General features: G+C 56.6%; 1 protein-coding gene across 7 annotated transcripts in view; it reads left to right on the top strand.

Annotated features, from left to right (window-relative positions):
- The window catches only part of SCN4A (sodium voltage-gated channel alpha subunit 4), a 179,859-nt gene that overhangs the window by 20,648 nt on the left and 131,622 nt on the right, over positions 1-27,589 (top strand). Inside the window, exon 1 of one of the 7 annotated variants that reach the window (XM_075581619.1) lies at positions 13,481-13,566. The exons of 5 other annotated variants lie outside the window; for them this stretch is intronic. The gene's annotated coding sequence lies outside the window, so the exon portion shown is untranslated. Of the gene's footprint in view, positions 1-13,480; positions 13,567-27,589 lie in introns of those variants that run through there. One more of the 7 variants, XM_075581617.1, reaches the window with a different exon arrangement.

Genomic DNA, 27,589 nt, shown 5'->3' with positions numbered 1-27,589 from the left:
TGAGAGATATGTGACACCTGAGATACCTGAGAGATATGTGACACCTGAGATACCTGAGAGATATGTGACACCTGAGATTCCTGAGAGATATGTGACAACTGAGATACCTGAGAGATATGTGACAACTGAGATACCTGAGAGATATGTGACAACTGAGATACCTGAGAGATGTGACAACTGAGATACCTGAGAGATATGTGACACCTGAGAGATATGTGACACCTGAGATACCTGAGAGATATGTGACAACTGAGATACCTGAGAGATATGTGACACCTGAGATTCCTGAGAGATATGTGACACCTGAGAGATATGTGACACCTGATATACCTGAGAGATATGTGACACCTGATATACCTGAGAGATATGTGACACCTGAGAGATATGTGACACCTGATATACCTGAGAGATATGTGACAACTGAGAGATAGGTGACACCTGAGAGATACAGTATGTGGCACCTGAGATTCCTGAGAGATATGTGACACTTGAGAGACCTGAGAGATACCTGAGAGATATGTGACAACTGAGATACCTAAGAGATATGTGACACCTGAGATACCTGAGAGATATGTGACACCTGAGATACCTGAGAGATATGTGACACCTGAGATTCCTGAGAGATATGTGACAACTGAGATACCTGAGAGATATGTGACAACTGAGATACCTGAGAGATATGTGACAACTGAGATACCTGAGAGATGTGACAACTGAGATACCTGAGAGATATGTGACACCTGAGAGATATGTGACACCTGAGATACCTGAGAGATATGTGACAACTGAGATACCTGAGAGATATGTGACACCTGAGATTCCTGAGAGATATGTGACACCTGAGAGATATGTGACACCTGATATACCTGAGAGATATGTGACACCTGATATACCTGAGAGATATGTGACACCTGAGAGATATGTGACACCTGATATACCTGAGAGATATGTGACAACTGAGATACCTGAGAGATATGTGACACCTGAGATTCCTGAGAGATATGTGACACCTGAGAGATATGTGACAACTGAGATACCTGAGAGATATGTGACAACTGAGATACCTGAGAGACATGTGACACCTGAGAGATATGTGACACCTGATATACCTGAGAGATATGTGACAACTGAGATACCTGAGAGATGTGACAACTGAGATACCTGAGAGATATGTGACACCTGAGAGATATGTGACACATGATATACCTGAGAGATATGTGACATCTGACACCTGATATACCTGGGAGATATGTGACACCTGAAACACCTGAGAGAAATGTGACACCTGAGAGATATGTGACACCTGAGAGATATGTGACACCTGAAACACCTGAGAGATATGTGACACCTGAGAGATATGTGACACCTGAGAGATATGTGACACCTGAGAGATATATGTGACACCTGAGAGATATATGTGACACCTGAGAGATATGTGACACCTGAGAGACCTGAGAGATATGACACCTGAGATACCTGAGAGATATGAGACACCTGAGAGATATGAGACACATGAGAGATATGTGACACCGAAGACACCTGAGATAGGTGACACCTGAGACATCTGAGAGATAGGTGACACCTGAGAGATATGTGACACCTGAGAGATATGTGACACCTGAGAGATATGTGACACCTGAGAGATAGGTGACACCTGAGACACCTGAGAGATAGGTGACACCTGAGAGATATGTGACACCTGAGACACCAGAGATATGTGACACCTGAGAGATAGGTGACACCTGAGAGATAGGGATGGAAGGGCTCCGGCGCAACTGCGCGTGACAGACTCCAAACAGCTCCCGGATGAATTTAACAAAACTTTATTCGCACAAAAACACACTGGGGCTACACCACGATCTCCCCCTTTACGCGTTTCACCCTCTAGGATAGGGCTATAGAAGCCCTATCCTAGAGGGTGAAACGCGTAGAGGGGGAGATCGTGGTGTAGCCCCAGTGTGTTTTTGTGCGAATAAAGTTTTGTTGAATTCATCCGGGAGCTGTTTGGAGTCTGTCACGCGCAGTTGCGCCGGAGCCCTTCCATCCCTTGTATTTCCATAGAAGGCTGCACGCGTGAGCTGAGGAGCAGAGGAGAGCAGGACCCAGACCGGAGTTGCGACATAGGTAAGGGTTATCACCTTTCCCACCTACTCCGGTCATTCTAGTGGCCATGCTTAGCTCCCTCTTTCCCAGCCCCACATGACCACTTTGACACCATATGGTGCAATTACTGATCACCGAAGCGCAGGACAGTTTTTTCTTTGGACACCTGAGAGATAGGTGACACCTGAGAGATATGTGACACCTGAGACACCTGAGAGATAGGTGACACCTGAGACACCTGAGAGATAGGTGACACCTGAGAGATAGGTGACAGTGGAGCTTCCCAGCATCGGGGTCAGTTCAGTGCTAGAGCTGCTGTCCTGAATGGCAGTGTTCTGGGTTCTAATCCTGTTGGGTCTGACACTGGTACCCCCTTCATCACAAAGGTATTTGAACGGATTGGTGTTAAAGATATATTTGAGCATGTGTGGCACCTTTAAATATACTTTGCATGGACATTAGCATATCTCCTATGGCACCCCAGGTATGTTAATTTGTCGGCTTCCCGACTCTTGCGTTCTGCTCAAGGATGTCTTCTCTCTGCCCCCTTTGTATCTAAAGCCCTCTCCCGACTTAAACCTTTCTCACTGACTGCCCCACACCTCTGGAATGCCCTTCCCCTCAATACCCAACTAGCACCCTCTCTATCCACCTTAAGACACACTTCATTAAAGAAGCATATGAGTAGCTCCGTGGCTGATACTATACACATGATACATAAAGTTTGGTCCCCTGCAGACGCACTTACCAGATCTCCCTCCTACTGTCTCTGTACGTTCTCCCTACCTACCAATTAGATTGTAAGCTCTTCGGAGCAGGGACGCCTCTTCCTTAATGTTACTTTTATACCTGAAGCACTTATTCCCATGATCTGTTATTTGTATTATGTGTTATTTATTTGATTACCACGTGTATTATTACTGTGACGCGCTGTGTACATTAATGGCGCTATATAAATAAATAATATGGGGAAACTGCTGCACAGCAAAATATCTTAATTAAAAGGATACAAATACCGGGGCTCCTGGTGCTGGATTCTCTGTGATAATCCAATATTCAGCGAGAGGTGTAAAGAACAGGGGCCCCTCGGATTTTAAATACACTATTTATTGCCAACAAAATGACGTGACATTTCGGCCACATATGGCCTTTCTCAAAAGCAGAATGGCCTTTCCTTAATTTATTTGGTGGAAGATTTGAGGGGACATATATACATATGGTGATACCTATTAGGTTAGGAACACCTTCCCTGCCTCCTTCCTCCTGTTAAAAGCCTTTTACAAGTGATTTTGACATGTCATCGAAGCTTTCTGAATAGCAACACATGCAAAATTACTTGGTAAGTGCACTTACCAAGCGTTAAGTTACTTATCAAAGCTACCTGAATAGGCCCCTAAGACGTTCTTGGAAGTTATAGGGCCTGGATGGGAGCAATACTAGACATACTTACCGTCACATTATTGGGAGTTATAGGGTCTGGATGGGGGTAACACTAAGACATACTTACCCTCACGTTATTGGGAGTTATAGGGACTGGATGGGAGTAACACTAAGACATACTTACTGTCATGTTATTGGGAGTTATAGGGTCTGGATGGGAGTAACACTAAGACATACTTACCATCACGTTATTGGGAGTTATAGGGTCAGGATGGGAGTAACACTAAGACATACTTACCGTCACATTATTGGGAGTTATAGGGTCTGGATGGGGGTAACACTAAGACATACTTACTGTCATGTTATTGGGAGTTATAGGGTGTAGATGGGAGTAACACTAAGACATACTTACTGTCACGTTATTGGGAGTTATAGGGTCTGGATGGGAGTAACACTAAGACACACTTACCGTCACGTTATTGGGAGTTATAGGGTCTGGATGGGAGTAACACTAAGACACACTTACCGTCACGTTATTGGGAGTTATAGGGTGTAGATGGGAGTAACACTAAGACATACTTACCGTCACGTTATTGGGAGTTATAGGGACTGGATGGGAGTAACACTAAGACATACTTACCGTCACGTTATTGGGAGTTATAGGGACTGGATGGGAGTAACACTAAGACATACTTACCGTCACGTTATTGGGAGTTATAGGGACTGGATGGGAGTAACACTAAGACATACTTACCGTCACGTTATTGGGAGTTATAGGGACTGGATGGGAGTAACACTAAGACATACTTACCGTCACGTTATTGGGAGTTATAGGGTCTGGATGGGAGTAACACTAAGACATACTTACCGTCACGTTATTGGAAGTTATAGGGCCTGGATGGGAGTAAAACTAAGACATACTTACCGTCACATTATTGGAAGTTATAGGGACTGGATGGGAGTAACACTAAGACATACTTACTGTCACGTTATTGGGAGTAATAGGGACTGGATGGGAGTAACACTAAGACACACTCACCGTCACGTTATTGGGAGTTATAGGGACTGGATGGGAGTAACACTAAGACATACTCACCGTCATGTTATTGGGAGTTATAGGGTCTGGATGGGAGTAACACTAAGACACACTTACCGTCACGTTATTGGGAGTTATAGGGACTGGATGGGAGTAACACTAAGACATACTTACCCTCACGTTATTGGGAGTTATAGGGTCTGGATGGGAGTAACACTAAGACACACTTACCGTCACGTTATTGGGAGTTATAGGGTGTAGATGGGAGTAACACTAAGACATACTTACCCTCATGTTTAGCTGTTTTTGCATACAATTAGCATTGTGGATAATAGTTATACCTCTGCGAACATAACGTCCATTACTGATTTAGTTAATACCCCGTTATGAGCTCTGATTAAAGGAACCCGGACTCGTGTCTCTGGCAGAAAAAGTGGTAGAAATAATTATCTCAAGTTACTAGATACCATGTTCGATTAAATCTTCGGTCAGTTACTGATTACTGATTAAGTAACGACTGATATCTGGGTGTCACACGCTGGCACAATGAGCAGAAACTACAAATGCAATCTCTGCCCTCCAAAAAAAAAAAAAACCTTTTTGAGGAAGCCCCAAAGACCCCAAAACACAGTTCTTGATCTTTTCAGTAATAAATGTCCTGGAACAGGATTGTCTATTTCTGTTCCCCTGTTCCCCCCCCCCCCCCCTTTTTGCAGCTCTGCCTGAGACCCTTTATTTGGATGTAGCTTTCCCTGCAGCTATTATTCCTAGTGCAGGGGGGAATGGATACATTTAGTTACTTCCCTATTCTCCAGCCTGCTAGGAAGTTGGTTGCCGTTAAAACCCCTTTAATTCCCCTGGCTAAATGGACTTTTCCATCCTCCCCTGTCTGAATGCACAGGTAGCTTAGCCCTGTCCCTATTCCTGTGTGACAAACATTACACACTTCCTTTTCTTACCCAAGCAGGCTGAGTGAGTGCTACCATTTTTACCTAGTCCCTTGCAAAGCAATGCGTGTGCTCGTCCCTTGATACAGACGCACTTCACATAGAGAAGCCCTCTCTACCCACACAACACACAGAGAAGCCCTCTCTACCCACACAACACACAGAGAAGCCCTCTCTACCCACACAACACACAGAGAAGCCCTCTCTACTCACACAACACACAGAGAAGCCCTCTCTACTCACACAACACACAGAGAAGCCCTCTCTGCTCACACAACACACAGAGAAGCCCTCTCTACTCACACAACACACAGAGAAGCCCTCTCTACTCACACAACACACAGAGAAGCCCTCTCTACTCACACAACACACAGAGAAGCCCTCTCTACCCACACAACACACAGAGAAGCACTCTCTACCCACACAACACACAGAGAAGCCCTCTCTACTCACACAACACACAGAGAAGCCCTCTGTACTCACACAACACACAGAGAAGCACTCTCTACTCACACAACACACAGAGAAGCCCTCTCTACCCACACAACACACAGAGAAGCCCTCTCTACTCACACAACACACAGAGAAGCACTCTCTACTCACACAACACACAGAGAAGCCCTCTCTACCCACACAACACACAGAGAAGCCCTCTCTACCCACACAACACACAGAGAAGCACTCTCTACTCACACAACACACAGAGAAGCCCTCTCTACCCACACAACACACAGAGAAGCACTCTCTACTCACACAACACACAGAGAAGCCCTCTCTACTCACACAACACACAGAGAAGCCCTCTCTACCCACACAACACACAGAGAAGCCCTCTCTACTCACACAACACATAGAGAAGCCCTCTCTACCCACACAACACACAGAGAAGCCCTCTCTACTCACACAACACACAGAGAAGCCCTCTCTACTCACACAACACACAGAGAAGCCCTCTCTACTCACACAACAAACAGAGAAGCACTCTCTACTCACACAACACACAGAGAAGCCCTCTCTACCCACACAACACACAGAGAAGCCCTCTCTACCCACACAACACACAGAGAAGCCCTCTCTACTCACACAACACACAGAGAAGCACTCTCTACCCACACAACACACAGAGAAGCCCTCTCTACTCACACAACACATAGAGAAGCCCTCTCTACCCACACAACACACAGAGAAGCCAGAGAGGCAGAGGTACAGACTGTGGAGGATGAGGCAGAGGTACAGACTGGGGTGGGGGCAGAGATACAGACTGGGGTGGGGGCAGAGATACAGACTGGGGAGGGGAGGCAGAGGTACAGACTGGGGAGGGGAGGCAGAGGTACCGACCGGGGAGGGGAGGCAGAGGTACAGACTGGGGAGGGGGCAGAGATACAGACTGGGGAGGGGAGGCAGAGGTACAGACTGGGGAGGGGGGCAGAAGTACAGACGGGAGGGGGCAGAGATACAGTCTGAGGGGGGAGGCAGTTGTACAGACTGGGGAGGGGGGGCAGAGGTACAGACTGGGGAGGGGGAGGCAGAAGTACAGACTGGGGAGGGGGAGCAGAGGTACAGACTGGGGAGGGGAGGCAGAAGTACAGACTGGGGAGGAGGAGCAGAGGTACAGACTTGGGAGGGGAGGCAGAGGTACAGACTGGGGAGGGGGCCGAGATACAGACTGGGGAGGATGGGGCAGAAGTACAGAGTGGGAAGGGGGGGGGAGCAGAGGTACAGACCTGCGAGGGGAGGCAGAGGTACAGACTGGGGAGGGGGAGGCAGAGGTACAGACTGGGGAGGGGAGGCAGAGTTCCGACCGGGGAGGAGAGGCAGAGGTACAGACTGGGGAGGGGAGGCAGAGGTACAGACTGGGGAGGGGAGGCAGAGGTACAGACTGGGGTGGGGGCAGAGATACAGACGGGTGGGGGCAGAGATACAGACGGGGGAGGGAGGCAGAGGTACAGACTGGGGAGGAGGGGCAGAGGTACAGACTGGGGAGGGGAGGCAGAGGTACAGACTGGGGGGGGTGGCAGAGATACAGACTGGGGAGGGGGGGCAGAAGTACAGACTGGGGAGGGGGCAGAGATACAGACTTGGGAGGGGGGGCAGAGGTACAGACTGGGGAGAGGGGCAGAGATACAGACTGGGGAGGGGGGGCAGAGGTACAGACTGGAGAGGGGGGGAAGAGGTGTAGGCTGGGGAGGGGGGCAGAGGTACACACTGGGGAGGATGGGGCAGAGGTACAGACTGGGGAGGGGGGGCAGAGGTACAGACTGGAGAGGGGGGCAGAGGTGTAGGCTGGGGAGGGGGGGCAGAGGTACAGACTGGGGAGGGGGAGGCAGAAGTACAGACTGGGGAGGGTGAGCAGAGGTACAGACTGGGGAGGGGAGGCAGAAGTACAGACTGGGGAGGGGGAGCAGAGGTACAGACTTGGGAGGGGAGACAGAGGTACAGACTGGGGAGGGGGAGCAGAGGTACAGACTTGGGAGGGGAGGCAGAGGTACAGACTGTGGAGGGGGAGGCAGAGGTACAGAGTGGGAAGGGGGGGGGGAGCAGAGGTACAGACCTGCGAGGGGAGGCAGAGGTACAGACTGGGGAGGGGGAGGCAGAGGTACAGACTGAGGAGGGGAGGCAGAGGTACAGACTGGGGATGGGGGGCAGAGGTACAGGCTGGGGAGGGGAGGCAGAGGTACAGACTGGGGATGGGGGCAGAGGTACAGGCTGGGGAGGGGGGGCAGAAGTACAGACTGGGGAGGGGGAGGCAGAGGTACAGACTGGGGAGGGGAGGCAGAGGTACAGACTGGGGATGGGGGGCAGAGGTACAGGCTGGGGAGGGGGGGCAGAAGTACAGACTGGGGAGGGTGGGCAGTAGTACAGACTGGGGAGGGGGAGCAGAGGTACAGACCGGGGAGCGGGGGCAGAGGTACAGATTGGGGGGGGAGGCAGAGGTACAGACTGGGGAGGGAGAGGCAGAGGTATAGACTGGGGGGGGGGGGAGAGGCAGAGGTACAGACTGGGGAGGGGAGGCAGAGGTACCGACCGGGGAGGGGGCAGAGGTGCAGACTGGGGAGGGGCGGGCAGAGGTACCGACCGGGGAGGGGGGCAGAGGTACAGACTGGTGAGGGGGGAGGCAGAGGTACAGACTGGTGAGGGGGGAGGCAGAGGTACAGACTGGGGAGGGGAGCAGAGGTACAGACTGGAGAGGGGAGGCAGAGGTACAGACTGGGGAGGGGGGGGCAGAGGTACAGACTGGGGAAGGGGGGGCAAGGGTACAGACTGGGGAGGGGGGCAGAGGTACAGACTGGGGAGGGGGCAGAGATACAGCCTGGGGTGGGGGCAGAGATACAGACTGGGGAGGGGGCAGAGATACAGACTGGGAAGGGGAGGCAGCGGTACAGACTGGGGAGGGAGGGCATTGGTAAAGACTGGGGAGGGGGGGGGCAGAGGTACAGACCGGGGAAGGGGGGGGGGCAGAGGTACAGACCTGGGAGGGGGGCAGAGGTACAGACTGGGGAGGGGGAGGCAGATGTACAGACTGGGGTAGGGAGGCAGAGGTACAGACTGAGGAGGGGAGGCAGAGGTACAGACTGGGGATGGGGGGCAGAGGTACAGGCTGGGGAGGGGAGGCAGAGGTACAGACTGGGGATGGGGGGCAGAGGTACAGGCTGGGGAGGGGGGGCAGAAGTACAGACTGGGGAGGGGGAGGCAGATGTACAGACTGGGGAGGGGAGGCAGAGGTACAGACTGGGGAGGGGAGGCAGAGGTACAGACTGGGGATGGGGGGCAGAGGTACAGGCTGGGGAGGGGGGGCAGAAGTACAGACTGGGGAGGGTGGGCAGTAGTACAGACTGGGGAGGGGGAGCAGAGGTACAGACTGGGGAGGGGGGGCAGTAGTACAGACTGGGGAGGGGGAGCAGAGGTACAGACTGGGGAGGGGAGGCAGAGGCGCAGATGGGAGGGGGAGGCTGAGGTGCAGACTGGGGGGGGAGAGGCAGAGGTACAGACCAGGGAGGGGGTGCAAAGGTACAGACCGGGGAACGGGGGCAGAGGTACAGACTGTGGAGGGGGGGCAGAGGCGCAGACTGGGGAGGGGGAGGCAGAGGTACAGACTGGGGGGGGAGGCAGAGGTACAGACTGGGGAGGGAGAGGCAGAGGTATAGACTGGGGGGGGGAGAGGCAGAGGTACAGACTGGGGAGGGGGTGCTGAGGTGCAGACTGGGGAGGGGGGCAGAGGTACAGACTGGGGAGGGGGGGCAGAGGTGCAGACTGTGGGGGGGGGGGGGGTGCTGAGGTACAGACTGTGGGGGGGTGCTGAGGTACAGACTGTGGGGGGGTGCTGAGGTGCAGACTGGGGAGGGGGGAAAGAGGCGCAGACTGGGGAGGGGGAGCAGAGGCGCAGACTGGAGAGGGGGCAGAGGTACAGACTGGGGGGGGGAGGCAGAGGTACAGACTTGGGAGGGGGCAGAGGTACAGACTGGGGGGGGCAGAGGTACAGACTGGGGAGGGGGGCAGAGGTACAGACTGGGGAGGGGAGGCAGAGGTACAGACTTGGGGAGGGGGAGCAGAGGTACAGACTGGGGAGGGGGGCAGAGGTACAGACTGGGGAGGGGGGCAGAGGTACAGACTGGGGAGGGGAGGCAGAAGTACAGACTGGGGAGGGGGCAGAGGTACAGACTGGGGAGGGGGGCAGAGGTACAGACTGGGGAGGGGGGCAGAGGTACAGACTGGGGAGGGGGAGGCAGAGGTACAGACTGGGGAGGGGGAGGCAGAGGTACAGACTGGGAAGGGGGGCAGAGGTACACACTGGAGAGGGGGGCAGAGGTACAGACTGGGGGGGAGGCAGAGTACAGACTGGGGAGGGGGGCAGAGGTACACACTGGAGAGGGGACAGAGGTACACATTGGAGAGGGGGGCAGAGGTACAGACTGGGGAGGGGGGCAGAGGTACAGACTGGGGAGGGGGAGGCAGAGGTACACACTGGAGAGGGGGGCAGAGGTACACACTGGAGAGGGGGGCAGAGGTACAGACGTGAGAGGGGGGGCAGAGGTACAGACTGGGGAGGGGAGGCAGAGGTACAGACTGGGGAGGAGGCAGAGGTACAGACTGGGGAGGGGGGGCAGTAGTACAGACTGGGGAGGGGGAGCAGAGGTACAGACTGGGGAGGGGAGGCAGAGGCGCAGATGGGAGGGGAGGCTGAGGTGCAGACTGGGGGGGGGGAGAGGCAGAGGTACAGACCAGGGAGGGGGTGCAAAGGTACAGACCGGGGAGCGGGGGCAGAGGTACAGACTGTGGAAGGGGGCAGAGGCGCAGACTGGGGAGGGGGAGGCAGAGGTACAGACTGGGGGGGGAGGCAGAGGTACAGACTGGGGAGGGAGAGGCAGAGGTATAGACTGGGGGAGGGAGAGGCAGAGGTACAGACTGGGGGAGGGGGTGCTGAGGTGCAGACTGGGGAGGGGGGCAGAGGTACAGACTGGGGAGGGGGGGCAGAGGTGCAGACTGTGGGGGGGGGGGTGCTGAGGTACAGACTGTGGGGGGGTGCTGAGGTACAGACTGTGGGGGGGTGCTGAGGTACAGACTGTGGGGGGGTGCTGAGGTGCAGACTGGGGAGGGGGGGCAGAGGTGCAGACTGGGGAGGGGGAACAGAGGCGCAGACTGGAAAGGGGGGGCAGAGGTACAGACTGGGGGGGGAGGCAGAGGTACAGACTTGGAGGGGGGCAGAGGTACAGACTGGGGGGGGGCAGAGGCACAGACTGGGGAGGGGGCAAAGGTACAGACTGGGGAGGGGAGGCTAAGGTACAGACTTGGGGAGGGGGAGCAGAGGTACAGACTGTGGAGGGGGAGGCAGAAGTTCAGACTGGGGAGGGGGGCAGAGGTACAGACTGGGGAGGGGGGCAGAGGTACAGACTGGGGAGGGGGGCAGAGGTACAGACTGGGGAGGGGGGGCAGAGGTACAGACTGGGGAGGGGGAGGCAGAGGTACAGACTGGGGGGGGGAGGCAGAGGTACAGACTGGAGAGGGGGGCAGAGGTACACACTGGAGAGGGGGGCAGAGGTACAGACTGGGGGGGAGGCAGAGTACAGACTGGGGGAGGAGGCAGAGTACAGACTGGGGAGGGGGGGCAGAGGTACACACTGGAGAGGGGGGCAGAGGTACAGACTGGGGGGGAGGCAGAGTACAGACTGGGGGAGGAGGCAGAGTACAGACTGGGGGGGAGGCAGAGGTACACACTGGAGAGGGGGGCAGAGGTACACACTGGAGAGGGGGGCAGAGGTACAGACTGGGGGGGGAGGCAGAGGTACAGACTGGGGAGGGGGAGGCAGAGGTACACACTGGAGAGGGGGCAGAGGTACACACTGGAGAGGGGGGCAGAGGTACAGACTGGGGGGGGGGAGGCAGAGCTACAGACTTGGGGGGGAGGCAGAGTACAGACTGGGGAGGGGGGAGGCAGAGCTACAGACTGGGGAGGGGGGGGCAGAGGTACAGACTGGGGAGGGGGGGCAGAGGTACAGACTGGGGAGGTGGGGCAGAGGTACAGACTGGGAGGGGGAGGCAGATGTACAGATCTCTATCAGGACAGGGTGGAGAGGAATCTGACCACATCTGTCAGTGATTTTGACCCTGGAACGACGGCCAGTGAGCGTGAAACAGACGGAGAACTTCGCCCAATTTTTAGCTTAGGGGAAAAAAGTCCCAAACCAGTCCGCTGACCGCCCAAACCAGTCCGCTGACCGCCCAAACCGCTCCGGCCGCGGCACCTCCCCTTCATTTCCATATTTTCCGGCGTTGGAAACGACTTTTGCCGCTTTTCCAACGCGACGCGGCGAGGGGGGGGGGGAGTTTCCGGCTTTGCCAACCTGCGGATCGCTCCTCTCTCAGCCGCGGCAAACGCGGGTCTCTGCCGGTTCACGTCGACCGACGGGACCGCTCCGCCCCGGTGACGGGATAACCCAAGATGGCGGAGCGTGTCGCCTGCTCAGATCTTATCCCCCCCCCCCCCCGGTCTCGTGTGGGTTGTGACATTTCTCGATGGCAGCCGCTGTGGGCGCGAGTCTCAGCTGCTCATCCCCGACGAACGTTTCATTCCTGGAGGGGAGGAGATCTCCTTCAGATTCGGGCGCGTTGCTGGGCTCCTGGACGTGGATTTTTACTCCTCCGGACACTGCGTGGCCTACTGCGCTGGCCTCTGAAGTGGTGGGGGGGGTGGGGTGCAGACTGCAGAGCAGGCGGTTATATATGTTTTTTTTTACTATTGTGTATATGGGCAAAACGATGGGCGCCAGGCGGCGTATACAGCAAGGGCGGGCGGCTCCAGTCCCCAAGGGGCCGTGTTCGCAGGATATCCCTGCTTCAGCACAGGGGGTGCAGTCTTCAAATGAGTAATTGAGCCAGTTGTGCTGAAGCAGGGGTATCCTTAAAAGCTGACTGGTTGGTGCCACTTGAGCACTGGAGTTGGCCATGCCTGGTATAACGGCGAAGCTATATACCTGCGCAAGGCTGCGCCTGTGTATTGAAGGAAGTTACGCCGTTTCCGGGGACTTCCGCGCCGGCCGGCGACAAGACGCGGGATTCACGCGGTGGGCGGAGTCCCCTGAGCACCTTTCTTCTCCTGACCGTTTCCTGCCCCGGTTGTCGCCGTAATGACGACGGGACGCTTTCTTTTTTCGTTTAGCGCCGAAACCCAACGCCAAATTCCCCGAACCTAAAAACGCGCGTCCCAAAACGCAGCGGCGCCCGATCCCCTCTTTCCCCCCCCCCCCCCCGATACGTCGGCCCTAAAATAGTGGGGGTTCCGGTCGCCCGTCTGCGTCCCCTCTGGCAGGACTGCGGAGGATCGCAACGCCGAGCGCTCCCCCCCCCCCTCTCTCCCACTTCTCCGCACCTGTTTCCTTGGTGCTGCGTCGCACATCAAACTCTCCCCCCCCCCCCCCTTCCTGGCTATAAATAGCCCACGTGAAGAAAGGCTCGGGACGGGCGGTACGCGAGGCACATGTTTTGGGATCGGAGCTGCGACTCGCGGGCTCACCGTCTGCGCTGACTCGGTGGGAGAAAGTCCTGGGGTACCCCCCCCCCCCCCCCCCCCCCCGTCTTCCTGCGAGGATTGTCGTCTCGTTAATTGTAAGTCATTCTTCAATCTGTATTTTGCTGGAAAGAGTGGGGGGCCGGGGGGTGGATGGCCGGGGCGGCGGGGGGTGGGGGGCCGGGGCGGGGGGCCGGGGCGGCGGGGGGGGGGGGGGGTTAGGGGTTCTGTGTCGGTTTAATAGAAAGAAGTGTGTAGGAGAAGTCACAGATCTGAGATTAGAGAGTTGATCCAAGCGGCATTTAAATCAAATAAAAAATAAATCTTTTGTTTGTGTTGGTATACGCCGCCTTTGATTACCTTTATTGGAAACTAATTAGCTAAGCTGCCGATCGATTGCTTCTCCCGCGATGGATCGACACAGATCCGGCTTCCCTGGGTTCACTAAATGGCCGCCTTTCAGTTTCAATCAATCGTTCAGTCAGCAACTCAGCAGCTACAATGTATTCTTATGTCGCTACGGTAACATTGCCTATTGTTGCAGCTCGCAGCTCAAACTGCAGGGAACACTGGCAACAAAGGATCCCAAACAGGAAAGTGTGACACAGATCTTGCACTGCTGGGGGGGCGGGATAAAGCTGCTATAGAAATCAAAGGATAATCAGGATATTACAAATTATTAAAAACGGCGTTGAGTTAATAAGGGTGGGGGGGGGGAATGCAGTAAGTATTATCTAATACTACAGCACTGATTTAAAGAAACACACACGTCAGATATCTCTGGGACTGGTGCTCTGAGGTTGGGCAGAGTTATGCGGTGTGGGGGGGGGGGGGGGCTCGGTGTCACTGTGTCACCCTGCAGTGTCAGTGGGTCAGAGGTTGATGTGTTGTGTCAACCTTTGACCCAATAGGTGAGAGGTCGTTCTCGGTTACCGTGTTAAAGGAGCATATGATAATATGTGGTAACCGAAGTCACTGTAATTAGGGCGGGGGTCCCGGGGGGGTCTTCCTGTGTCACACAAGTGATGTGTGTGTGTTTGCCGCACGGTGGGGGGGTCACTGTAATCAGGGCGGGGGTCCCGGGGCGATCTCCCTGTGTCACACAAGTGATGTGTGTGTTTGCCGCACGGTGGGGGGGTCACTGTAATCAGGGCGGGGGTCCCGGGGCGATCTCCCTGTGTCACACAAGTGATGTGTGTGTGTTTGCTGCACGGTGGGGGGGTCACTGTAATCAGGGCGGGGGTCCCGGGGGGGTCTCCCTGTGTCACACAAGTGATGTGTGTGTGTTTGCTGCACGGTGGGGGGGGCACTGTAATAAGGGCGGGGGTCCCGGGGCGATCTCCCTGTGTCACACAAGTGATGTGTGTGTGTTTGCTGCACGGTGGGGGGGTCACTGTAATCAGGGCGGGGGTCCCGGGGCGATCTCCCTGTGTCACACAAGTGATGTGTGTGTGTTTGCTGCACGGTGGGGGGGTCTCTGTAATCAGGGCGGGGGTCCCGGGGGGGTCTCCCTGCGCTCACACAAGTGATGTGTGTGTGTTTGCTGCACGGTGGGGGGGTCACTGTAATCAGGGCGGGGGTCCCGGGGCGATCTCCCTGTGTCACACAAGTGATGTGTGTGTGTTTGTCGCACGGTGGGGGGGTCACTGTAATCAGGGCGGGGGTCCCGGGGCGATCTCCCTGCGCTCACACAAGTGATGTGTGTGTTTGCTGCGCGGTGGGGGGGTCTCTGTAATCAGGGCGGGGGTCCCGGGGGGATCTCCCTGTGTCACACAAGTGATGTGTGTGTGTTTGCTGCGCGGTGGGGGGGTCACTGTAATCAGGGCGGGGGTCCCGGGGCGATCTCCCTGTGTCACACAAGTGATGTGTGTGTTTGCTGCGCGGTGGGGGGGTCACTGTAATCAGGGCGGGGGTCCCGGGGCGATCTCCCTGTGTCACACAAGTGATGTGTGTGTTTGCTGCGCGGTGGGGGGGTCACTGTAATCAGGGCGGGGGTCCCGGGGCGATCTCCCTGTGTCACACAAGTGATGTGTGTGTTTGCTGCGCGGTGGGGGGGTCACTGTAATCAGGGCGGGGGTCCCGGGGGGGTCTCCCTGTGTCACACAAGTGATGTGTGTGTTTGCTGCGCGGTGGGGGGGTCACTGTAATCAGGGCGGGGGTCCCGGGGCGATCTCCCTGTGTCACACAAGTGATGTGTGTGTGTTTGCTGCGCGGTGGGGGGGTCACTGTAATCAGGGCGGGGGTCCCGGGGGGGTCTCCCTGTGTCACACAAGTGATGTGTGTGTGTTTGCTGCACGGCGGGGGGGGCGCACTGTAATCAGGGCGGGGGTCCCGGGGCGATCTCCCTGTGTCACACAAGTGATGTGTGTGTGTTTGCGGCACGTGGGGGGGGTCACTGTAATCAGGGCGGGGGTCCCGGGGGGTCTCCCTGTGTCACACAAGTGATGTGTGTGTGTTTGCTGCACGATGGGGGGGTCACTGTAATCAGGGCGGGGGTCCCGGGGCGATCTCCCTGTGTCACACAAGTGATGTGTGTGTGTTTGCCGCACGGTGGGGGGGGCACTGTAATCAGGGCGGGGGTCCCGTGGGGTCTCCCTGTGTCACACAAGTGATGTGTGTGTTTTTGCTGCACGGTGGGGGGGTCACTGTAATCAGGGCGGGGGTCCCGGGGGGTCTCCCTGTGTCACACAAGTGATGTGTGTGTGTTTGTTGCACGGTGGGGGGGTCACTGTAATCAGGGCGGGGGTCCCGGGGCGATCTCCCTGTGTCACACAAGTGATGTGTGTGTGTTTGCGGCACGTGGGGGGGGTCACTGTAATCAGGGCGGGGGTCCCGGGGGGTCTCCCTGTGTCACACAAGTGATGTGTGTGTGTTTGCTGCACGGTGGGGGGGTCACTGTAATCAGGGCGGGGGTCCCGGGGCGATCTCCCTGTGTCACACAAGTGATGTGTGTGTGTTTTCTGCGCGGTGGGGGGGTCACTGTAATCAGGGCGGGGGTCCCGGGGCGATCTCCCTGTGTCACACAAGTGATGTGTGTGTGTTTGCCGCACGGTGGGGGGGGCACTGTAATCAGGGCGGGGGTCCCGTGGAGTCTCCCTGTTTCACACAAGTGATGTGTGTGTTTTTGCTGCACGGTGGGGGGGTCACTGTAATCAGGGCGGGGGTCCCGGGGGGTCTCCCTGTGTCACACAAGTGATGTGTGTGTGTTTGTTGCACGGTGGGGGGGTCACTGTAATCAGGGCGGGGGTCCCGGGGCGATCTCCCTGTGTCACACAAGTGATGTGTGTGTGTTTGCTGCGCTGTGGGGGGGTCACTGTAATCAGGGCGGGGGTCCCGGGGCGATCTCCCTGTGTCACACAAGTGATGTGTGTGTGTTTGCTGCACGGTGGGGGGGTCACTGTAATCAGGGCGTGGGTCCCGGGGCGATCTCCCTGTGTCACACAAGTGATGTGTGTGTTTGCTGCGCGGTGGGGGTGGTCACTGTAATCAGGGCGGGGGTCCCGGGGGGATCTCCTGTGTCACACAAGTGATGTGTGTGTTTGCTGCACGGTGGGGGGGTCACTGTAATCAGGGCGGGGGTCCCGGGGCGATCTCCCTGTGTCACACAAGTGATGTGTGTGTGTTTGCTGCACGGTGGGGGGGTCACTGTAATCAGGGCGGGGGTCCCGGGGTTATCTCCCTGTGTCACACAAGTGATGTGTGTGTTTGCTGCGCGGTGGGGGTGGTCACTGTAATCAGGGCGGGGGTCCCGGGGCGATCTCCCTGTGTCACACAAGTGATGTGTGTGTGTTTGCTGCACGGTGGGGGGGTCACTGTAATCAGGGCGGGGGTCCCGGGGGGATCTCCCTGTGTCACACAAGTGATGTGTGTGTGTTTGCTGCACGGTGGGGGGGGGTCACTGTAATCAGGGCGGGGGTCCCGGGGGGGTCTCCCTGTGTCACACAAGTGATGTGTGTGTGTTTGCTGCACGGTGGGGGGGTCACTGTAATCAGGGCGGGGGTCCCGGGGCGATCTCCCTGTGTCACACAAGTGATGTGTGTGTGTTTGCTGCACGGTGGGGGGGTCACTGTAATCAGGGCGGGGGTCCCGGGGGGATCTCCCTGTGTCACACAAGTGATGTGTGTGTGTTTGCTGCACGGTGGGGGGGGTCACTGTAATCAGGGCGGGGGTCCCGGGGGGGTCTCCCTGTGTCACACAAGTGATGTGTGTGTGTTTGCCGCACGGTGGGGGGGTCACTGTAATCAGGGCGGGGGTCCCGGGGCGATCTCCCTGTGTCACACAAGTGATGTGTGTGTTTGCTGCGCGGTGGGGGGGTCACTGTAATCAGGGCGGGGGTCCCGGGGCGATCTCCCTGTGTCACACAAGTGATGTGTGTGTGTTTGCTGCGCGGTGGGGGGGTCTCTGTAATCAGGGCGGGGGTCCCGGGGCGATCTCCCTGCGCTCACACAAGTGATGTGTGTGTGTTTGCTGCACGGTGGGGGGGTCACTGTAATCAGGGCGGGGGTCCCGGGGCGATCTCCCTGCGCTCACACAAGTGATGTGTGTGTGTTTGCTGCACGGTGGGGGGGGGGTCACTGTAATCAGGGCGGGGGTCCCGGGGCGATCTCCCTGTGTCACACAAGTGATGTGTGTGTGTTTGCTGCGCGGTGGGGGGGTCACTGTAATCAGGGCGGGGGTCCCGTGGCGATCTCCCTGTGTCACACAAGTGATGTGTGTGTGTTTGCTGCACGGTGGGGGGGGGGTCACTGTAATCAGGGCGGGGGTCCCGGGGTTATCTCCCTGTGTCACACAAGTGATGTGTGTGTGTTTGCTGCACGGTGGGGGGGGGGGGGGTGGTCACTGTAATCAGGGCGGGGGTCCCGGGGGGATCTCCTGTGTCACACAAGTGATGTGTGTGTTTGCTGCGCGGTGGGGGTGGTCACTGTAATCAGGGCGGGGGTCCCGGGGGGTCTCCCTGTGTCACACAAGTGATGTGTGTGTGTTTGCTGCACGGTGGGGGGGTCACTGTAATCAGGGCGGGGGTCCCGGGGCGATCTCCCTGTGTCACACAAGTGATGTGTGTGTGTTTGCCGCACGGTGGGGGGGTCACTGTAATCAGGGCGGGGGTCCCGGGGCGATCTCCCTGTGTCACACAAGTGATGTGTGTGTGTTTGCCGCACGGTGGGGGGGGTCACTGTAATCAGGGCGGGGGTCCCGGGGGGTCTCCCTGTGTCACACAAGTGATGTGTGTGTGTTTGCTGCACGGTGGGGGGGTCTCTGTAATCAGGGCGGGGGTCCCGGGGCGATCTCCCTGTGTCACACAAGTGATGTGTGTGTGTTTGCCGCACGGTGGGGGGGTCACTGTAATCAGGGCGGGGGTCCCGGGGCTTTCTCCCTGTGTCACACAAGTGATGTGTGTGTGTTTGCTGCACGGTGGGGGGGGTCACTGTAATCAGGGCGGGGGTCCCGGGGGGATCTCCCTGTGTCACACAAGTGATGTGTGTGTGTTTGCCGCACGGTGGGGGGGGTCACTGTAATCAGGGCGGGGGTCCCGGGGCGATCTCCCTGTGTCACACAAGTGATGTGTGTGTGTTTGCTGCGCGGTGGGGGGTCACTGTAATCAGGGCGGGGGTCCCGGGGCGATCTCCCTGTGTCACACAAGTGATGTGTGTGTGTTTGCTGCACGGTGGGGGGGGTCACTGTAATCAGGGCGTGGGTCCCGGGGGGGTCTCCCTGTGTCACACAAGTGATGTGTGTGTGTTTGCTGCGCGGTGGGGGGGGCACTGTAATCAGGGCGGGGGTCCCGGGGCGATCTCCCTGTGTCACACAAGTGATGTGTGTGTGTTTGCTGCACGGTGGGGGGGTCTCTGTAATCAGGGCGGGGGTCCCGGGGCGATCTCCCTGTGTCACACAAGTGATGTGTGTGTGTTTGCTGCACGGTGGGGGGGTCACTGTAATCAGGGCGGGGGTCCCGGGGGGATCTCCCTGCGCTCACACAAGTGATGTGTGTGTTTGCTGCACGGTGGGGGGGTCACTGTAATCAGGGCGGGGGTCCCGGGGGGTCTCCCTGTGTCACACAAGTGATGTGTGTGTGTTTGCCGCACGGTGGGGGGGTCACTGTAATCAGGGCGGGGGTCCCGGGGCGATCTCCCTGTGTCACACAAGTGATGTGTGTGTGTTTGCTGCACGGTGGGGGGGTCACTGTAATCAGGGCGGGGGTCCCGGGGCGATCTCCCTGTGTCACACAAGTGATGTGTGTGTGTTTGCTGCACGGTGGGGGGGTCACTGTAATCAGGGCGGGGGTCCCGGGGGGGTCTCCCTGTGTCACACAAGTGATGTGTGTGTGTTTGCTGCGCGGTGGGGGGGTCACTGTAATCAGGGCGGGGGTCCCGGGGCGATCTCCCTGTGTCACACAAGTGATGTGTGTGTGTTTGCTGCACGGTGGGGGGGGTCACTGTAATCAGGGCGGGGGTCCCGGGGCGATCTCCCTGTGTCACACAAGTGATGTGTGTGTTTGCTGCGCGGTGGGGGGGTCACTGTATTCAGGGCGGGGGTCCCGGGGCGATCTCCCTGTGTCACACAAAGTGATATGTGTGTGTTTGCTGCACGGTGGGGGGGGGGGGGGGGGGGGTCACTGTAATCAGGGCGGGGGTCCCGGGGCGATCTCCCTGCGCTCACACAAGTGATGTGTGTGTGTTTGCTGCGCGGTGGGGGGGTCTCTGTAATCAGGGCGGGGGTCCCGAGGCGATCTCCCTGTGTCACACAAGTGATGTGTGTGTGTTTGCTGCGCGGTGGGGGGGTCACTGTAATCAGGGCGGGGGTCCCGGGGGGATCTCCCTGTGTCACACAAGTGATGTGTGTGTGTTTGCTGCATGGTGGGGGGGTCACTGTAATCAGGGCGGGGGTCCCGGGGCGATCTCCCTGTGTCACACAAGTGATGTGTGTGTGTTTGCTGCACGGTGGGGGGGTCTCTGTAATCAGGGCGGGGGTCCCGAGGCGATCTCCCTGTGTCACACAAGTGATGTGTGTGTGTTTGCTGCACGGTGGGGGGGTCTCTGTAATCAGGGCGGGGGTCCCGGGGCGATCTCCCTGTGTCACACAAGTGATGTGTGTGTGTTTGCTGCACGGTGGGGGGGTCACTGTAATCAGAGTGGGGGTCCCGGGGCGATCTCCCTGTGTCACACAAGTGATGTGTGTGTTTGCTGCGCGGTGGGGGGGTCACTGTAATCAGGGTGGGGGTCCCGGGGCGATCTCCCTGTGTCACACAAGTGATGTGTGTGTTTGCTGCGCGGTGGGGGGGTCACTGTAATCAGGGCGGGGGTCCCGGGGCGGTCTCCCTGTGTCACACAAGTGATGTGTGTGTGTTTGCCGCACGGTGGGGGGGGCACTGTAATCAGGGCGGGGGTCCCGGGGCGATCTCCCTGTGTCACACAAGTGATGTGTGTGTGTTTGCTGCATGGTGGGGGGGGGGGGGGGTCACTGTAATCAGGGCGGGGGTCCCGGGGGGTCTCCCTGTGTCACACAAGTGATGTGTGTGTGTTTGCCGCACGGTGGAGTGGTCACTGTAATCAGGGCGGGGGTCCCGGGGGTCTCCCTGTGTCACACAAGTGATGTGTGTGTGTTTGTCGCACGGTGGGGGGGTGGTCACTCTAATCAGGGCGGGGGTCCCGGGGGGGGGGGGGTCTCCCTGTGTCACACAAGTGATGTGTGTGTGTTTGCCGCACGGTGGGGGGGTGGTCACTCTAATCAGGGCGGGGGTACCTGGGGGTCTCCCTGTGTCACACAAGTGATGTGTGTGTGTTTGCCGCACGGTGGGGGGGTCACTGTAATCAGGGCGGGGGTCCCGGGGGGGTCTCCCTGTGTCACACAAGTGATGTGTGTATGTTTGCCGCACGGTGGGGGGGGTCACTGTAATCAGGGCGGGGTCCCGGGGGGGGTCTCCCTGTGTCACACAAGTGATGTGTGTGTGTTTGCCGCACGGTATTGTATTGTATGTCTTTATTTATATAGCGCCATTAATGTACATAGCGCTTCACAGTAGTAATACATGTGGTAATAAAATAAATTACAGATAATATAAATAACAGATCATGGGAATAAGTGCTTTAGACATAAAAGTAACATTAAGGAAGAGGAGTCCCTGCCCCGAGGAGCTTACAGTCTAATTGGTAGGTAGGGAGAACGTACAGAGACAGTAGGAGGGAGTTCTGGTAAGTGCGTCTGCAGGGGGCCAAGCTTTATGTATCATGTGTTCAGAATGTTCACAGTGCTATTCATATGTTTCTTTAAGCAGGTGTGTCTTAAGTTGGGTCTTAAAGGTGGATAGAGAGGGTGCTAGTCGGATATTGAGGGGAAGGGCATTCCAGAGGTGTGGGGCAGTCAGTGAAAAAGGTTTAAGGCGGAAGAGGGCTTTAGATACAAAGGGGGTAGAAAGAAGACATCCTTGAGAAGAGCGCAAGAGTCTGGATGGTGCATAACGAGAAATTAGGGATGAGATGTAAGGAGGGGCAGAAGAGTGTAAAGCTTTAAAAGTGAGGAGAAGAATGGAGTGTGAGATGCGGGATTTGATCGGAAGCCAGGAGAGGGATTTCAGGAGGGGAGATGCTGAGACAGATTTAGGAAAGAGTGATTCTGGCAGCAGCGTTTAGGATAGATTGTAGGGGAGACAGGTGAGAGGCAGGAAGGCCGGACAGTAGGAGGTTACAGTAATCAAGACGGGAGAGAATGAGGGCCTGAGTCAGAGTTTTAGCAGTCGAGCAACAGAGGAAAGGGCGTATCTTTGTTATATTGCGGAGGAAAAAGCGACAAGTTTTAGAAATGTTTTGAATGTGAGGGGCGAATGTGAGAGAGGAGTCGAGTGTGATCCCTAGACAGTGTGCTTGGGCTACTGGGTGAATGATTGTAGTTCCAACAGTAATGTGGAAGGAGGTAGTAGGGCCAGGTTTGGGAGGAAGTATGAGGAGCTCTGTTTTAGACATGTTGAGTTTAAGGCGGCGGATGGCCATCCATTGTGATATAGCAGAGAGACATTCAGAAACTTTGGTTTGTACAGCAGGTGTAAGGTCAGGTGTTGAAAAGTATATTTGTGTGTGTCGTCGGCATAGAGGTGATAATTAAACCCAAAAGATGTTATTAGGTCACCTAGAGAGAGTGTGTACAGAGAAAAGAGAAGAGGTCCCAGGACAGAGCCCTGGGATACCCCCACAGAGAGATCTATAGAGGAGGAGGAGGCGTTAGCAGAAGAGACACTGAAAGTACGATGGGAGAGGTAGGATGAGATCCAGGATAGAGCTTTGTTCCGAATACCTAGAGTATGGAGAATGTGGAGGAGAAGAGGGTGGTCCACTGTGTCAAATGCTGCTGAGAGGTCGAGTAATATGAGCAGAGTGTAATGACCTCTGTCTTTCGCAGCATGGAGGTCGTCAGTTATTTTAGTGAGGGCTGTTTCCGTGGAGTGAGCAGTGCGGAAGCCAGATTGTAGAGGGTCTAGGAGAGAATAGGTGTTGAGAAAATGGAGCAAGCGAGAGAATACAAGACGTTCAAGGAGTTTAGAGGCAAAAGGCAGGAGGGAGACAGGTCGATAGTTAGAAAGACAGGTAGGGTCAAGCTTGCTATTTTTGAGTAATGGTATGACTGTTGTATGTTTGAAGGAGGTTGGAAAGGTTCCAGAGCAGAGGGAGGAGTTAAAAATGTGTGTGAGCGTAGGGATTATAGTAGGAGCTAGAGGTTTTAGGAGATGGGAGGGAATGAGGTCAAGAGGGCAAGTGGTAGAGGGAGAAGAGGCAATCAACAGCGACACATCCTCCTCTGAGACAGTGGAAAAGAGTCAAGGAAGGCAGGAGGAGAGTTAGGAAGAGGTGTAGGATGGGAGGAAGAAACAGAGGGGATGTTCTGCCGTATGGATTCCACCTTTTCCTTAAAATAGTCAGCAAAGTCCTGAGCGGAGATTGAGGAAGGAGAGGCAGCTGAGGGTGGTTTGAGTAGAGTATCAAAGACAGAGAACAGTCGGCGTGGGTTAGACTTGTGCATGTTGATTAGTGCAGAAAAGTAGGCTTGTTTTAGCTTGCGAGAGGGCAGAGTTGAAACAGGATAGCGTAAATTTGTAGTGAAGGAAGTCTGCGAGAGTATGAGATTTCCTCCAGAGGCGTTCAGAGGAACGAGTGGAGGAACGCAGCATGCGCGTGTGGGAATTTAGCCAGGGTCTAGGGTTAGAAGGGCGACTGCGGCAGAGAGAAAGCGGGGCATGTAGATCAAGAGACGAGGACAAGACAGAGTTGTAGTTTCTGACCAGGTTGTCAGGGTCTGTAGCACAGCTGAGAGAGGAGAGGGAGGAGCTTAAAGTTGACTCAAAGTCAGGTAAGTGAATAGAGCGCAGGTTTCTGCAGAACCGGGGGGTAGATGGAGGTGGAGAAGGGGAGAAGCGAGATAGAGAGAATGAGATGAGGTGATGGTCAGAGAGACGAAATGGAGAAATGGAGAAATCAGAGAGAGAGAAGTTTTTAGTGAAAACCAGGTCTAAGTAGTGGCCATCCTTGTGTGTGCTGGCTGCAGTCCACTGTTGAAGGCCAAAAGAAGAGGTTAGAGAAAGAAAGCGGGAAGCCAAGGGAGAGAGGGGTCATCAAAATGGCAATTGAAGTCCCCAAGGAGAAGAACAGGGGAGTCTGAGGAGGGAAAGAAAGAGAGCCAGGATTCAAAGTGAGAGAGAAAGGCAGAAGGGGGATGAGTAGAGGTAGGTGGGCGATAGATGACCGCCACATGGACAGGGAGAGAAGATCTGGACAGTGTGAGCCTCAAAGAAGGGAAAAGCAAGAGAGGGGGAATAGGAAGGGTTCGGTAACGGCAGAGAGAGGAGAGCAGGAGCCCCACGCCTCCACCCCTGCCATCAGGGCGTGGGAGAAGGAAAGGCCACCATAGGAGAGGGCAGCTTCCAGAGCAGAGTCAGACTGAGTGAGCCAGGTCTCAGTTATAGCAAAGAGAAGCAGGGAGTGAGAGAGAAAGAAGTCATGCACAGAGAGGAACTTGTTAGAGAGGGAGCGAGCATTCCAAAGGGCACAGGAGAAAGGGAGAGAGGAGGGAGGGTGGCAGGGGATGAGTATGAGGTTGGAGGGGTTAACACCAGAAGGAGCAGAAGTTGCACGTGGGAGGCGAGGACGAGAGCAAGTAGAAATAAGACAGGGACCAGGATTGGGAGAGATATCCCCAGAAGCAAGGAGGAGAAGCATGGATAGAAAGAGGATGTGTGAGGATGATTTGTAGGGGTGTGTTTTAGTGCAGGGGATATAGCTGTGGGGGTGTCAGAGGACGCACGTAAGAAAGGAGTTCATGTGAGCTGAGAAGTGGGGAAGGAAGGAGAGATGGAGATATATGGACAGAGTCAGAGACATGATGAGGCTGGTAGAAAGAAGTGCATAATTTGAGAAGAAGTGAAGTCACAGCAAATATAAATGGTAAAGGCAGCATCACAGCAGTAATGATGCAGTCTGGTATAGATGATATTCTCCTTTCCAGCGTAGTTCAAATGCAGGAATCAGGGCCAGTTGGGGGTGTCCACTTCTTCCTCACTTCTTTTGAACTTCCTTTTAAACTTCAGTTGTTCAGTAATCATGCCACTTATAATGGGCCACTTGGATATGGGCTGCACGGTTGGGGGGGGGGGGGTCACTGTAATCAGGGCGGGGGTCCCGGGGGGTCTCCCTGTGTCACACAAGTGATGTGTGTGTGTTTGCCGCATGGTGGGGGGGGTCACTGTAATCAGGGCGGGGGTCCCGGGGGGTCTCCCTGTGTCACACAAGTGATGTGTGTGTGTTTGCCGCACGGTGGGGGGGTCACTGTAATCAGGGCGGGGGTCCCGGGGGGTCTCCCGTGTCACACAAGTGATGTGTGTGTGTTTGCCGCACGGTGGGGGGGTCACTGTAATCAGGGCGGGGGTCCCGGGGGGTCTCCCTGTGTCACACAAGTGATGTGTGTGTGTTTGCCGCACGGTGTGGGGGGGGGGGGTCACTGTAATCAGGGCGGGGGTCACGGGTGGTCTCCCTGTGTCACACAAGTGATGTGTGTTTGTTTGCCGCACGGTGGGGGGGGGGGGTTTGCCGCAGGCAGGGAGAGTGTACGGAATGATTACCAATGATCCCATGCAGCCCTCCCCCCCCCATCCCGGCACGAACACGCACTACGGGGGGGAGAGACCCTCTGGGTAGGAGAGACCCTCTGGGTAGGAGAGACCCTATGGGTGGTAGAGACCCTCTGGGTGGGAGAGACCCTCTGGGTAGGAGAGACCCTCTGGGTAGGAGAGACCCTCTGGGTAGGAGAGACCCTCTAGGTAGGAGAGACCCTCTGGGTGGGAGAGACCCTCTGGGTGGGAGAGACCCTCTGGGTAGGAGAGATCCTCTGGGTAGGAGAGACCCTCTGGGTAGGAGAGACCCTCTGGGTAGGAGAGACCCTCTAGGTAGGAGAGACCCTCTGGGTGGGAGAGACCCTCTGGGTGGGACAGACCCTCTGGGTAGGAGAGAACCTCTAGGTAGGAGAGAGCCTCTGGGGGGGAGAGACCCTCTGGGGGGGAGAGACCCTCTGGGGGGGAGAGACCCTCTGGGTGGGAGAGACCCTCTGGGCGGGAGAGACCCTCTGGGCGGGAGAGACCCTCTGGGCGGGAGAGACCCTCTGGGCGGGAGAGACCCTCTGGGGGGGAGAGACTCTCTGGGTGGGAGAGACCCTCTGGCTGGGAGAGACCCTCTGGATAGGAGAGACCCTCTGGGTAGGAGAGAACCTCTGGGTGGGAGAGACCCTCTGGATGGGAGAGACCCTCTGGGCGGGAGAGACCCTCTGGGTAGGAGAGACACTCTAGGTAGGAGAGACCCTCTGGGTAGGAGAGAACCTCTAGGTAGGAGAGACCCTCTGGGTAGGAGAGACCCTCTGGGTAGGAGAGAACCTCTAGGTAGGAGAGAACCTCTAGGTAGGAGAGAACCTCTAGGTAGGAGAGACCCTCTGGGTAGGAGAGACCCTCTGGGTAGGAGAGATCCTCTGGGTAGGAGAGACCCTCTGGGTGGGAGAGACCCTCTGGGTAGGAGAGACCCTCTGGGTAGGAGAGATCCTCTGGGTAGGAGAGACCCTCTGGGTAGGAGAGACCCTCTAGGTAGGAGAGACCCTCTGGGTGGGAGAGACCCTCTGGGCGGGAGAGACCCTCTGGGTGGGAGAGACCCTCTGGGTGGGAGAGACCCTCTAGGTAGGAGAGACCCTCTGGGCGGGAGAGACCCTCTGGGTAGGAGAGACCCTCTGGGCGGGAGAGACCCTCTGGGTGGGAGAGACCCTCTGGGTGGGAGAGACCCTCTAGGTAGGAGAGACCCTCTGGGTGGGAGAGACCCTCTGGGTGGGAGAGACCCTCTGGGTAGGAGAGAACCTCTAGGTAGGAGAGACCCTCTGGGGGGGAGAGACCCTCTGGGGGGGAGAGACCCTCTGGGGGGGAGAGACCCTCTGGGTAGGAGAGACCCTTTAGGTAGGAGAGACCCTCTGGGTGGGAGAGACCCATCGGGTGGGAGATACCCTCTGGGTAGGAGAGACCCTCTGGGTGGGAGAGACCCTCTGGGTGGGAGAGACCCTCTGGGTAGGAGAGACCCTCTGGGTGGGAGAGACCCTCTGGGTGGGAGAGACCCTCTGGGTGGGAGAGACCCTCTGGGAGGGAGAGACCCTCTGGGTGGGAGAGACCCTCTGGGTGGGAGAGACCCTCTGGGAGGGAGAGACCCTCTGGGAGGGAGAGACCCTCTGGGTGGGAGAGACCCTCTGAATGGGAGAGACCCTCTGGGTAGGAGAGACCCTCTGGGTAGGAAAGACCCTCTGGGTAGGAAAGACCCTCTGGGTGGGAGAGACCCTCTGGGGGGGAGAGACCCTCTGGGGGGGAGAGACCCTCTGGGTAGGAGAGACCCTCTGGATGGGAGAGACCCTCTGGGTGGGAGAGACCCTCTGGGTAGGAGAGACCCTCTGGGTAGGAAAGACCCTCTGGGTGGGAGAGACCCTCTGGGTGGGAGAGACCCTCTGGGTAGGAGTCTCAGTTTATTTATTTTGAATTTTGAGTCACCGGAGTTATTTCTGCGTCCATTGCGCTTCCTGGAAGGGCAGAAGAGGGAGGGGAGGAGGGTTAAGGGGGTTGCA

The sequence above is a fragment of the Ascaphus truei genome, unplaced genomic scaffold (genome assembly GCF_040206685.1).
Source record: "Ascaphus truei isolate aAscTru1 unplaced genomic scaffold, aAscTru1.hap1 HAP1_SCAFFOLD_145, whole genome shotgun sequence".
Taxonomy (NCBI): Eukaryota; Metazoa; Chordata; class Amphibia; order Anura; family Ascaphidae; genus Ascaphus; species Ascaphus truei.
This window is presented reverse-complemented; position numbering and strand designations above follow the sequence as displayed.